Genomic DNA, 13234 nt, shown 5'->3' on the forward strand with positions numbered 1-13234 from the left:
TCTCGATGTCAACACCCAGATCTGCTCTGAGTTACAGCACAATGGCACGAAAATTACAGAACCAACTGATATTGCCAACATCCTAGCAGATAGAATCAGTGCTAACTTTACCCCCCCCCCCCACCCCCTAAAGCACCCATATCTATACAGGAAGAATGTAGAGTCCCTGTAATCATAACTATGCAGGTAAAAGCTGCACTCTCTAAAGCCAAAAAACACAGCATCCATGGGACAGGACAACATTCCAGGCTGCGTTTTACACAAACTTCAGAATGAACTGGTTCCCCACTTAAGCACCATGTTCAATAATAGCAGTACAATAATAGCATTGCATCAGGCTTTGTGCCCACTGAATGGCGCACAGCAACAGTTATCCCACTCCACAAACACTGATCCAGTGAACTATCGACCTATTAGCCTGATGAACCAGGTCTGCAAGGGCATTGAATGTATTATCATGGAACTCATAATCAAAGACATTGGTAACCTCCAAACTCTGGATCCCACCCAGTTCAGGTTAGTGAAAGGCAGATCATGCCTCCTGAACATGATCGACTTCTTTGAGGCAGTCACCAAAGCCATAGATGAGGGTAAGGTGGTTCACACAGCATATCTTGACCTCGCCAAGGCTTTCAAAACCATCTCCCTGGCATTCTGTACTAAAGCTGTGGTAATGATCTGTAACAGGAAGTGTGACTGCCATGTAAAATGGTCACCCAGGGGAAGAGTGTGTTTTGAATAGGGACACACGGATGAATAGTAGGAATGAACACAGTGAAACAGTAAAGGTGAAACTTCCACATGTACAGCAGAGGGGGGCACGTCAATGGAAAGTGGTTGTAGCAGCAACATCAAGCACATATCTATATAGTGAAAAACCCAGCCACTGGGGATGCACAAGCAAGTGCATTTCTTTGTGCCGGTCACAAGCCCGGATAAATGGGGAGGGTTGCGTCAGGAAGGGCATCCGGCGTAAAACTTCTGCCAAAAATTACTGATGCGGAGAACTTTTCATAATTGCATACCGGATCGGTCGAGGCCCAGGTTAACAATGACCGCCACCAGTACTGTTAGCCAACAGGGTGCTGGCAGAAACTGGGCTACTGTTGGCCGAAGGAGAAGAGGAGAGCGAAGGCATGCCCGAAGGCAGGAAGAGAGGAGGAAGGTTAGGAGTGTATTAGTGAGGGTAGGAACTTTGAATGTTGGCAGTATGACTGGTATAGGAAGAGAGCTAGCCGATATGATGGAGAGAAGGACGGTTGATATATTGTGTGTGCAAGAGACCAGATGGAAGGGAAGTAAGGCCAGGTGATTAGGAAACGGGTTCAAATTGTTTTATCATGGTGTGGATTGCAGGAGAAATGAGATAGGGGTTATACTAAAGGAATCATATGCCAAGAGTGTTTTAGACGTGAAGAGAGTGTCTGACAGAGTGATGTTTATGAAGCTCGAAATTGATGGTGTAATGATGAATGTTGTTAGTGCATATGCTTTACAAGGTGGGTGTGCGATGGATGAGAAAGAGAAATTTTGGAGTGAGTTGGATGAAGTTGTGGTGAGTGTACCCAAGGGTGAGAGACTAGTGATTGGAGCGGACTTTAATGGGCATGTTGGTGAAGTGAACAGAGGGGATGAGGAAGTGATGGGTAGGTATGGTGTTAAGGAGAGGGATGCAGAAAGTCAGATGATTGTGGATTTTGCAAAAATGATGGACATGGCTGTGGTGAATACATATTTTAAGAAGAGGGAGGAGCATAGGGTGACGTACAAGAGTGGAGGAAGATGCACACAGGTAGATTATATCCTATGTAGGTGGGCCAGTCTGAACAAGATTGGAGACTGTAAAGTGGTGGCAGAGGAAAGTGTAGTTAAGCAGCATAGAATGGTGGTCTGTAGAATGATGTTGGTGATCAAGAAGAGGAGGAGGAGTGTGAAAGCTGTGCCAAGGATTAAATGGTGGAAGTTAAAAAAGGGTGATTGTGAAGTGGAGTTTAGGGAAGAGTTAAGACAGGCACTGGGAGGCAGTGGAGAGTTACCGAATAGCTGGGTAACTACAGCAGAACTAGTAAGGGTGACTGCTAGAAAGGTGCTTGGTGTGACATCTGGACAGAGGAAGGAGGACAAGGAGACCTAGTGGTGGAATGAGGAAGTACAGGAGAGTATACAGAGGAAGAGGCTGTGAAGAAGAAGTGGGATTGTCAAGAGATGAAGAATGTAGACATGAGTATAAGGAGATGAGGCGATGGCAAAGAGAGAGGTGAAAGCTAAGGATAAGGCATATGGAGAGTTGTATGAGAGATTGGACACTAAAGAGGGAGAAAAGGACCTGTACCGATTAGCTAGACAGAGGGACAGAGCTGGGAAAGATGTGCAGCAAGTAAGGGTGATAAAGGATAGTGAGGGAAATGTACTCACAAGAGAGGAGAGTGTGTTGACTAGATGAAAAGAGTATTTTGAGAGGCTGATGAATGAAGAGAATGAGAGAGAGAGAAGGTTGGATGATGTGGGGATAGTGAATCAGGAAGTGAAACAGATTAGCAAGGAGGAAGTAAGGGCAGCTATGAAGAGGATGAAGAATGGAAAGGCTGTTGGCCCAGATGACATACCAATGGAAGCATGGAGGTGCTTAGGAGAAGTGGCAGTGGAATTTCTAACTAGATTGTTTAATGAAATTTTGGAAAGTCAGAGGATGCCTGAGGAGTGGAGAAAAAGTGCTTTGGTACCTATCTTTAAGAATAAGGGTGATGGGCAGAGCTGTAGTAACTACAGAGGGATAAAACTGATCAGTCACAGTTTGAAGTTATGGGAAACAGTAGTAGAAGCTAGGTTAAGAAGGGAGGTGATGATTAGTGATCAGCAGTATGGTTTCATGCCAGGAAAGAGCACTACAGATGCAATGTTTGCTCTGAGAGTGTTATTGGAGAAATACAGAGAAGGTCAGAAGGAGTTGCATTATGTCCTTGTAGACTTGGAGAAAGCATATGACAGGGTGCCTAGAGAAGAGTTGTGGTATTGTATGAGGAAGTCCGGAGTGGCAGAGAAGTATGTAAGAGTGGTACAGGATATGTACGAGGGTAGTGTGACAGTGGTGAGGACTGCAGTGGGATTGACAGATCAGTTTAAGGTGGAGGTGGGATTACATCAAGAATCAGCTCTGAGTCCTTTCTTATTTGCAGTGGTGATGGACAGGTTGACAGATGAGATCAGACAGGAGGCCCCGTGGACTATGATGTTTGCAGATGACATTGTGATCTGTAGTGAGAGTAGGAATCAGGTTGAGGAGACTCTGGAGAGGTGGAGATATGCTCTAGAGAGCAGAGGAATGAAGGTCAGCAGGGCTAAGACAGAATATATGTGTGTAAATGAGAGGGAGGTACAGGAATGGTGGGGATGCAGGAGTAGACTTGGTAAAGGTGGGCGAGTTTAAGTACTTGGGATCAACAGTTCAGAGTAATGGTGAATGTGGAAGAGAGGTGAAGAAGAGAGTACAGGCAGGGTGGAATGGGTGGAGAAGAGTGTCAGGAGTGATTTGTGACAGACGGGTACCAGAAAGAGTGAAAGGGAAGGTCTACAAGAGGGTAGTGAGACCAGCTATGTTATATAGGTTGGAGACAGTGGCATTGACAAAAAGGCAGGAGTCAGAGCTGGATGTGGCAGAGTTAAAGATGTTAAGATTTGCACTCGGTGTGACTAGGATGGATAAGACTAGGAATCAGTATATTAGAGGGTCAGCTCATGTTGGACAGTTTGGAGACAAAGCAAGAGAGACGAGATTGCGTTGGTTTGGACATGTGCTGAGGAGGGATGATGGGTATATTGAGAAAAAGATGCTAAAGATGGAGCTGCCAGGTAAGAGGAAAAGAGGAAGGCCTAAGATAAGGTTTATGGACATGGTGAGAGAGGACATGCAGGTGGTTGGTGTGACAGAGCAAGATGCAGAGGATAGGAAGAAATGGAAAGAGATGATCCCCTGTGGCGACCCCTAACAGGAAAAGCTGAAAGAAGATGATGATGGATGATGATGGACTGCACAGTGAAAATGTGCTGTCTCTGACTATCAGACAAGGTGACATAATGGGGAGGATGTCTGTGTGAGATAAGCATCCTTACATGAATAATGCAGAGGATATCTATCAGGGATCTGACATACAGTTGGGGTAGGGTGTATACTGGGAAGCTGTGCAAAATGATACACCTGAATATGTGTCCTCTCAGCATACTCTCAGGTCTCCTGCAAGGCAGCCACACATAATGGATCATGGCAAACATTACAAGAATCAATCACAATCATGGAAAATATCAGAATGATACCACCACTAACCCCATGCGTCTGACATAACATATGTGATGTAGACTGATAGGAGATGAGTCTGCACATACACACTTGAACAACTATTATGATACATCCACACTCTATGAGAGTAACCATGCACAGTGTTCTGGTACTGGAATGTCTGCAGGCGGTGTTAGGAGGGACATTGCTATACCTGTATATAACAGTATGATCAATGCAAGCTACTTGCCTTGTGTGCATGGCATATATCTATGGCACAGTCCACACTGTCACGAATGATATACATTCCATTAATGTTGTCAAACACCTGTGTATGCAGTGTGTGCATAAACTGAACAGGTAGCACACATGCATCTGGTGTAACAAATCTCTAAGGCCAAGAACACTGCATCAAGGGGCCCAGACAATATCCCAGGATGCCATCTATATAGCATGAACTATGACCTGTTAGGCACTCTGGAATTGCTATTTAACTGTAGCCTCCAAACAGGCTTCATGATTCATGAATGGAGAACAGCAACAATCATCTCTCTGCACAAAGGTGGCCAATCTACAGACCCTGGAAACTACAGACTCATAAGTCTCACTAGTCTGTATACATTATAGTGGGAGGTTGGCATAATGGTTAATGTATTTAGCTTACAGACCCAAGGTGCAATGTTTGATTCTTACATGGGGTAATTGGATAGCTTAAAATGGCCCATGATGGCAGTTAGCCTACTGCTACTCTATCAACAAATCTCTCTCTCTCTCTATATATATATATATATATATATGTATACACACACACGTGTGTGTGTGTGTAAAACCTACACATGCACACAGCTAGTTGCACTAGAGAACTAATGCAGGGAATCCATTAGAGAGTATTTTATTAAAGTCATTCTGTTTATTACGTAATACATTAATCAATGTATCATACTTTTGCCAAATTGTCACATTTATGTGCAACTAGTAGTAAATATTGCCAGCCCACTGGGATGCAATAATCAGAGGAACAGTTTTCCTAGTAAATCAGTTAGCAGCCATTTTACAACAGCAGTAAATGTACTGCATTTTCTTATTCCTCTGTGCTTTAAGGGTTAGCTGCTAGGCTAAGACAAATGTCTATAGATACAGAAAATGGATACATTAACCGTTTAAGAAGAACTCAGAGTGATTTGGGTATTTAAAGTTGGCTTATTAATAATACACATAGCATAGGGTTGGGAAGGTGGCCTAATGGTTAAGGTATTTGCCTTACAAACACAAGGTACAGGGTTCGAGTCTGACAAGAGATAATTGGCTAAGCTTAAAATGACTTGCAAGGACAGTTAGCTTAGTACTAATCTATGAACCTATATCACATGACAGTTGTGATCCTTTGTTACAGATGACATGGAGAATTCCACAGTCTTAATGTTATGTTAGGCTTTTCACAGCTTCAGGACATCATTAACAACACTGATATGTTACAACTCATTGCTTAACAAGAGCACTTTCCAATGCTTCAATAAATTTCAATTGCTCACCTACTAGTATAGACTTGACTTGAATGAAGTGATTAACAGCTTTATAAAAGGAAGCTTCTTCTGCATGTCCTATATCCACATCAGCCTCTAGTGTCTGAGATGAACTGTTACCCTCCCACAGACCTAAATGCTGCTTAATGGGTGCACTGGAGTAGTACTAATGATTAAATGTAGCTGGTACGCCTTTCATTCCTTATAACTCCATACTCTCCCTTCTTCACTTACTTCCTTACTTCTATCAAATTCTCTTCCCTGACTTTCTCTCTAAATATACCATAAGCCTGTTTTTCCCTCATTTCATATTGCAATTCCTGTTTGTATTAGATTAACTTACCTTTAACTTCTCTATAAACTGTCTAAAATCTCTGTAAATATTAAATGACTGTCATATAGTCATTGATTCTTTACCAATGTTTTATATTATGTCTCATTTATTCTAATTTTTTAACTGTAGATATTTTTGTTTTATTTTTGAAGATTGTAAATATAGTGTTCTTAAAATGTTTTCTAATAATTTGAAGCTTTTCTTCCTGGGTTTCCGCTGAAACTGTGCTTCTACCCACTCAGAATTTCCTGGTAACCAAATGTCAATAACAACTAAGTAAATAAATAAATATGCATTATGCATTTATAAATGAAAGCACTTCATTAAAGGAACAAAATGTTCATTTAAGACTTCTGTGGGGTAATTCATTAAAGCCTACATGGAGTGATCTGTCAGGTAGGCATAGTGGCATGGCCCCAACACAGAACATGGCCGCTGAGCGATCAATTAACAGGGCGGAGAGATGTGCATGTGCGTGAGGACAAAAAGTGTCCCCAGAATGCAAATCACCTCAAAAGCTAGAGAAATTCATACAAATGAGGTTGATTTGTGATCCAATAAGCAGAAAGTCACCCGTGTAGGTGCCATGTCGGTGTTAGAAACATAAGCAGATAGAAACCGTGTATCAAAATGTAAAATTTAAACACGGGGCTGTATAAGCCCCCAAAAAGGGTGGATATTGCACTGCAGGCATGCAAATGGCCAAAACTATGGTCAGTGATTCCAAAAAGCAATGCAAATCAATAAGAAATATGATTTTTTTAATACATATATTAAGTTTTCGCAGATGCTCAAATATGCCGTTATGGAAAAAAATAATTAAAAAATGTAAAAAATAAAAATTAGACATTTGCAAAAATATTGCATTATAATGCCCAGCATGCAGAGTCATACAATGGCATGTTTCAGTGGTTCCTGTGGAGGCAGGCCATGGAGTAGTGTGGTATCCAGGGTATACTTTATTAGCTGTATGTAAATGAGCTGGGGTTACTGAATAACACAAAGGGCCACTGTGTTGGCAGATACAACCCATGGTAGGGTTAGAACCATGTAGGTAGTAGTAGTAGAACAGACAGCTGACATCAAAAGAGGGTGTGTCACTCTATATGTAAGCGGATTGGAGCTCAGCAGTGCCTGTTTGTGCTCAGCTAAGCACAGCTAAGCAGGAGGTGTGTTTGATGTTGCTGAGCTTTGTTTAGCCCTGCAGCATGTGTTTTAGCTGGGTTAAGAAAAGCTGAGTGTGCCTGTGCTTGGAGGAGTGTCAAAACTGCTGAGCACTGTTTATGCTAGTGCCATGGGTTTGTTTGTTGTGCTGCAGTGCTTAGTAGTGAAAGAATTAAAAAAAAAAATGAAAAAAAGGAAATAACCTGGGAAAGACAATTAGGTAGAAATGACTGATAAGCCCTGTTCAACAGACACTGGCCCATTCAGAATCACAGTGATATACCTGTCAGGTGAAATGCAACATAATGAGCCAATCACACAGGCTGGATCTGCAGCACACCAGTATAAAGTATGCACACACCCCACAATCTGATTTTTCCCACATATTCTGCACCATTGGAGTACACACTTGGGAATTTTAACTGACAAAATGATAGGGGCTGTTGCTGCTCTGCTACATCTGTATGTGCTTGAAGCTGAGGTCAGTGATGATGCTGATGCTGACAATAGGCCCAGACTGCGAAGGAGAAGAGTGTTCAGACCCAGGGTAGCCTTTCAGGGGTTACATGAGATGGAGATTATAGAGCACTACAGAGTGGAAAGGGACATGCTACAAGAACTCACAGATCGCTGCCGCCCTCAACTCAGACCCAGAGCCAACAGAGGGGAACCTATCCCCGTAGAAACAAAGGTATGTGTAGCCCTTAGAATATTAGCTACAGGTACTTTTCAAAGACCAACTGGGGACATAATGGGGATCAGACATCTGCATCCAGGTACTCAACCACTTCCTGGATGCTATGCAAACATATGCCAGTGAGCATATTTATTTATCCCGCACCCCTGAGAAGAGGGCCAGCAATATGCATCTCTTCCACCACGTAGCCCACTACCCTGAGGTGCTGGGTGCCACAGACTGCACTCATGTGCACATCAAAGAAGTGCCCGGTGAAGAGGGTAGTGTCTACTTCAAACGCAAGGGGGATCACTTCATCAACTGCCAGGTCATGTGCAAAGCCCAGGGCATTATCATGAATGTGTGTGCTGGCAGCCCTGACAACTATCATGACTCCCACATCTGGCATGCCTCACAGCTGTACCAGACATTTGCCAGGGGGGACATCTCATACAGCCATCTATTGGGGGATGCTGGCTATGCAATGGAACCGTGGATGAAGACGCCCATAAGAAATGCACAAACACCAACTGAAGAATGCCATAATGAGGCACATGCACAAACTAGAAACATCATAGAGTGTGTGTTTGGGCTGCTCAAGTCACGGCTCTGCTGCATTGATATATCTGGTGAAGCCCTGCAGTAGTCTCCAGCCACATGTGCACACATGTTCAAGTTATGTATCATGCTACACAATATGATCCTGAAGAAACAGCTGCAGTATGAACATCACAGGGAAAAGACACATAGCCCCCCACCAGTGCCAAGGTCCCAACAGCCACAGGGAGACTCAGAGGAGGAACCCTCTCAGCCTGTCCCTGTAGGCAGATGTAGGTGTTTTCAGTATGCCTGGCCTTTGCAAAGAGGCAATGCATGGCACATGCAATAACAACCTAGGGTCCTAGAGACTGACACCTCACTCTGACTCACATACATGGTAAAAAGGATGCCAGCCACACCACACAACCTGTACCTTATCAAGTATTGGCTGTGTACTGCATGCATCAGACAGAGACAGCCTTGAATCACTGTTATCTCAACGGCTGCAGTCACAAGGTAAGTCACTCTTCTTTACAACAAATGTATGGGGTACTACACTATGGTAGCATATGTATGGACCTGCTGCAGGCATTCAAGGAAATAGAGTGGGCTACTGGGCTACCTGCAGAGAACTAACAGCTATGTGGGACAACAGGAACTCTCTGCCCAATACTGTCCACTCTATGATATGCAGTAGGCCCCAAGCCAGCAAACCCCACTGCACTATGTGAGGGAATTACAAACAGTGGGATCATAGGACAGATGCTTGACTGTCAGTGCTACAGTCCCCTACCCCAACACACCTGTGTTCCCATACAACTGCAGTAACATTATGTTTGCAAGGTAATAGCAGCAGGCCACACAATCCCAGGACTGGCCCCAATCAACCTGGTGACATCTTCCATTTCCACAATATGCAGGGGTCAATGTGCTATGTATGTCTGTGGTTGTTGACAGTGTCAAGAATTAACCTGCATTGTCTGGTAGCTGTCATGGCTTAGTGGGCTAAGTACATTTCCATGGTTGATGGCGCTCATGGTTTGATACTGGCTGGGCCTACTATTTTTCATGTGAGCTACACTATAGTAGGAGTATTACAGACTGTCCATATGTCACTATTTGTTACTGCAAGAAAGCTGGACAAAGCCAGAGACAATGGAGGGACAGGGGGCCACAGATATGGTCAGTACACAGCTCTGAGTAACCTAAATGGTGGCTACTAGAACAGCAGGTTGTAACAATCAGAGTAGCATCACGATGTAAAGGCTGCAACGTAACTATGTCAGTGCTTACAAGTCAGTGGGCACCACCAGACCCCTCAAATGTACAGGGTGTTACAGAATGCCCACATTCTTGGTTTATATTTAAGGTCTATTTTTCATAACATTGTATTTTCTGGCAAACTAGTGGCAAATCAATAAAGGTTGACATAAGAAAATAATGTCAGACAGTTGAGATTTATTTATTTATTTATTTATTTCCAGTTTGATTACCAGGGAAGTCCACTGGACCCAGAGAGCCCGTTTTCAGTGGAGGCTCGGGGAGAAAAGCTCCATGAAACAGATTACAGTAAAGATAGCAGTCCAATAAAAATAAGGTACAACTACAAATACATATCAAATAATACAAACCACAGATTCTCAAAAGCCTGCATGGAGTGCAAGATGAGTGCAGTAGCTCCCGCAGGTAATATGTCTGCAGTGCAATCCAGGAACAACCGGCAGGGGCATGCACGAGAGCTCCAGCACTAATCTTGCACGGACTAAACCCTGGTATTCAAATCACCTCATTTCCTGGAGAAATCCATACAAATGAGGTGATATTGCAATCCAGAAAGCTTGCAATAGTCTGTGCAAGACAAGTGCAATCTGCAGAAATGTACTTGGTTACTAACTGAGTTCATTTCTGAAAATTCCAAAACGGAGCTATGACAGCTCCAAGTAAAGGCTGCATATTATTGAGGAAGCATGCCAATGGCCAAGTAGAAGGTCATTGGCATTGCAAACTGTAAAAAAAAAAAAAAATAAAACAACTTTTATTTTTTTGCCGAGCTCAGCTGTGTAAACATAGGGCAGCAGTGCGCAAATGGGATCCGGGGAAAATAATAAAATAAACTGAAAATGAGCATTCTAACAAAAATCAGTATTCTGCCATGCAAGTCAATGGCAGGCAAAAGACAACTTGGCCAGTGAGTAGTGGTTGCTAAGGGGGAGGCTCAGTGTGGGATACATAACTATGCATTAGTAGGCAATCCTATGCAAATGAGGGAAAGGTTAGTGAATCCCAGATTTTCCCAGGGTGTGAGGCAGGTCCCAAGAATGTAAGAGTATAAATAGCTGGGTGCAAGACTAAGATAGAGGTGACATCATGGGGGTGTGTGTCAGGCATACTGTAAACGGATTGGAGGCCTGTGGCTCGAGATTGCTCCTAGGTTAGCACAGCTAAGCTAGGGGTGTGTCTAAACCTGCCTAGCACATTTCACAAAGTGTAAGCGGGTGTGCATGCCACGCACCAGGTTCTACAAGAAGAAAAAGGAAGTCAAACCAGGAAAAAGCAGCACTCTGTGCGGTGTGCACATGGGCTTAAACAGGGAGACAATGGGAAGTGAAAACAGCAGTAGGAAGGTAATCAAGGAGAACTAGCTTAGCTGACAGGTGAAATGCATCAGAATCAGCCAATTACACAGGCAGCAGACCAGCCCAGCCCAGCACACCACTATAAACAATGCAAACACCTTTCCCCCTTGTTTTTCCCAAAAACTCTGCACCACCGGTGTATACAGACAGAGAAATTTTACAAAACGAAAGCAAGATAAAAAATGTTAGGGGCTGCTTTTGCTATCATAAACTAGCATGTGCAAGAGGCTGAGGGTGGTGAGAATGTGAATGCTGATGAGCAACCCACAGTGAGGAGACGGAGAAAAGTGTATAGGCCCAGGGTAACCTACCAAGGGCTACATGAGCTGGAGATAGTGGAGCGCTATAGGGTGGACAGGGACCTCCTACAGCAAATTTCTGAGCTGTGCCGGCCACACCTCACACACAGAATTAACAGAGGGAAACCCAACCCAGTGGATACCAAGGTATGTGTAGCTCTAAGAATACTAGCTACATGTACCTTCCAAAGGCCAACTGGGGATATGATGGGGATTTCACAGGCATCAGCATCCAGGGTACTCCACCAGTTCCTGGATGCCATGTCAGCACATGTCGATGAGCATGTATATTTCCCCATCACCCGTGAGGTGTTGGCCAGCAATATGCGTCTCTTCCACCAGATAGCAGAATACCCTGAGGTAGTGGCTGCAATAGCCTGCATGCACATACACATTAAAGCACCACCAGGTGAGCGGGGTAGGGTCTACATCAACCACAAGGGCTTCCCCTCCATCAATTGCCAGGTAGTGTGTGATGCCCAGAGCATAATAATGAATGTGTGTGCTGACTGCCCTGGAAGCTACCATGATTCCCATATCTGGCATCTGATGCAGCTGTACCAGACATTTGCCAGTGGGGACATCTCACATGGTCACCTAGTGGGAGATGCTGGATACGCATTGGAGCCATGGCTGATGACACCCATCAGAAATGCACACACACCTGAACAAGAATTCCATAATGACGCACATGCACAAACACGAATCATAATAGAGTGTGTGTTTGGGATGCTCAAGTCATGGTTCTGGTGCCTGGGCACATCCGGTGGAGCCCTGCGGTACTCACCAACTACATGTACCCAAATTGTCCTTATATGTGCCATGCTACACAATATGATCCTGCAGAAACAGCTGCAGCAGGAACAGCACGGGGCAGGGCCACACAGCCCCCCACCAGTGCAAAGGCCTGCACAGGTGCAGAGTGAATCAGAGGAGGAACAACCTGAGCCTGCTCCAGTAGGCAGAAGGAGGCATGCCCAGTATGCTCTGGCCTTGGCAAAGAGGCAATGCATTGCACATGCACTGACAAAATAGGGACCCAGGGAATGACACCTCTCTCTGACTCGCACATACAGTAAAAGGGATGCCAAACATGACACTACCTGTGCTCAACCATGTATAGGGTGTGTACTATGTGCATCTGACATAGGCAGCCCTGCATCACCACCCTCAATACTGAGACACCCACAAGGTAAGTGACTCACACATGCCAGTTGGGGGAGGCACATACCCAACAACAGTCACAGCCAGCAGGATAGGTGTAGACAAACCCAAACAAATGCTGCACTATGGCCTCTGAATGAGCCCCATGGGTAACCCCTACCCCAGCCCTACACAGACAGACTACAGCAGGCCAGCCAGATGGATGTCAGTTGTGAAGGCTAGGAAGTCAGAAACTAATGTGTAGGTAGTGAAAGCTATGATCTGTAGTACAGTGCTATGCCTCTAGCCAGCACAATAGGTAAGACTACAAACTGAAATGGTGTGCCTGACATACCAGTACAGTCCTAGCAACTGTGTAAAAGTGTAAGGTGTGCCCCACCATCCTATGTACACTTATAGTAACAGTCAGGTGTGCCCCCCCACCCCTGTGTAGAAATGTAGAAACAGTTTGGTGTCGTCCCCGCCGCTCAGCAGAAATGTAGCAAAATCAAATGACTGATGTATATCCTGTAGACACAGCATGCGACCTGTCGGTGTACAGCACAAAGGTCAGTACTGCAGTATAAACCACCTGGACTTGATCCACACATGCAATATAGATGGCCATACTGGGCATGCTCACAAA

This window comes from Protopterus annectens, chromosome 1.part1, assembly GCF_019279795.1.
Source record: "Protopterus annectens isolate FY-2018-M chromosome 1.part1, PAN1.0, whole genome shotgun sequence".
In the NCBI taxonomy this organism is placed as follows: domain Eukaryota; kingdom Metazoa; phylum Chordata; order Ceratodontiformes; family Protopteridae; genus Protopterus; species Protopterus annectens.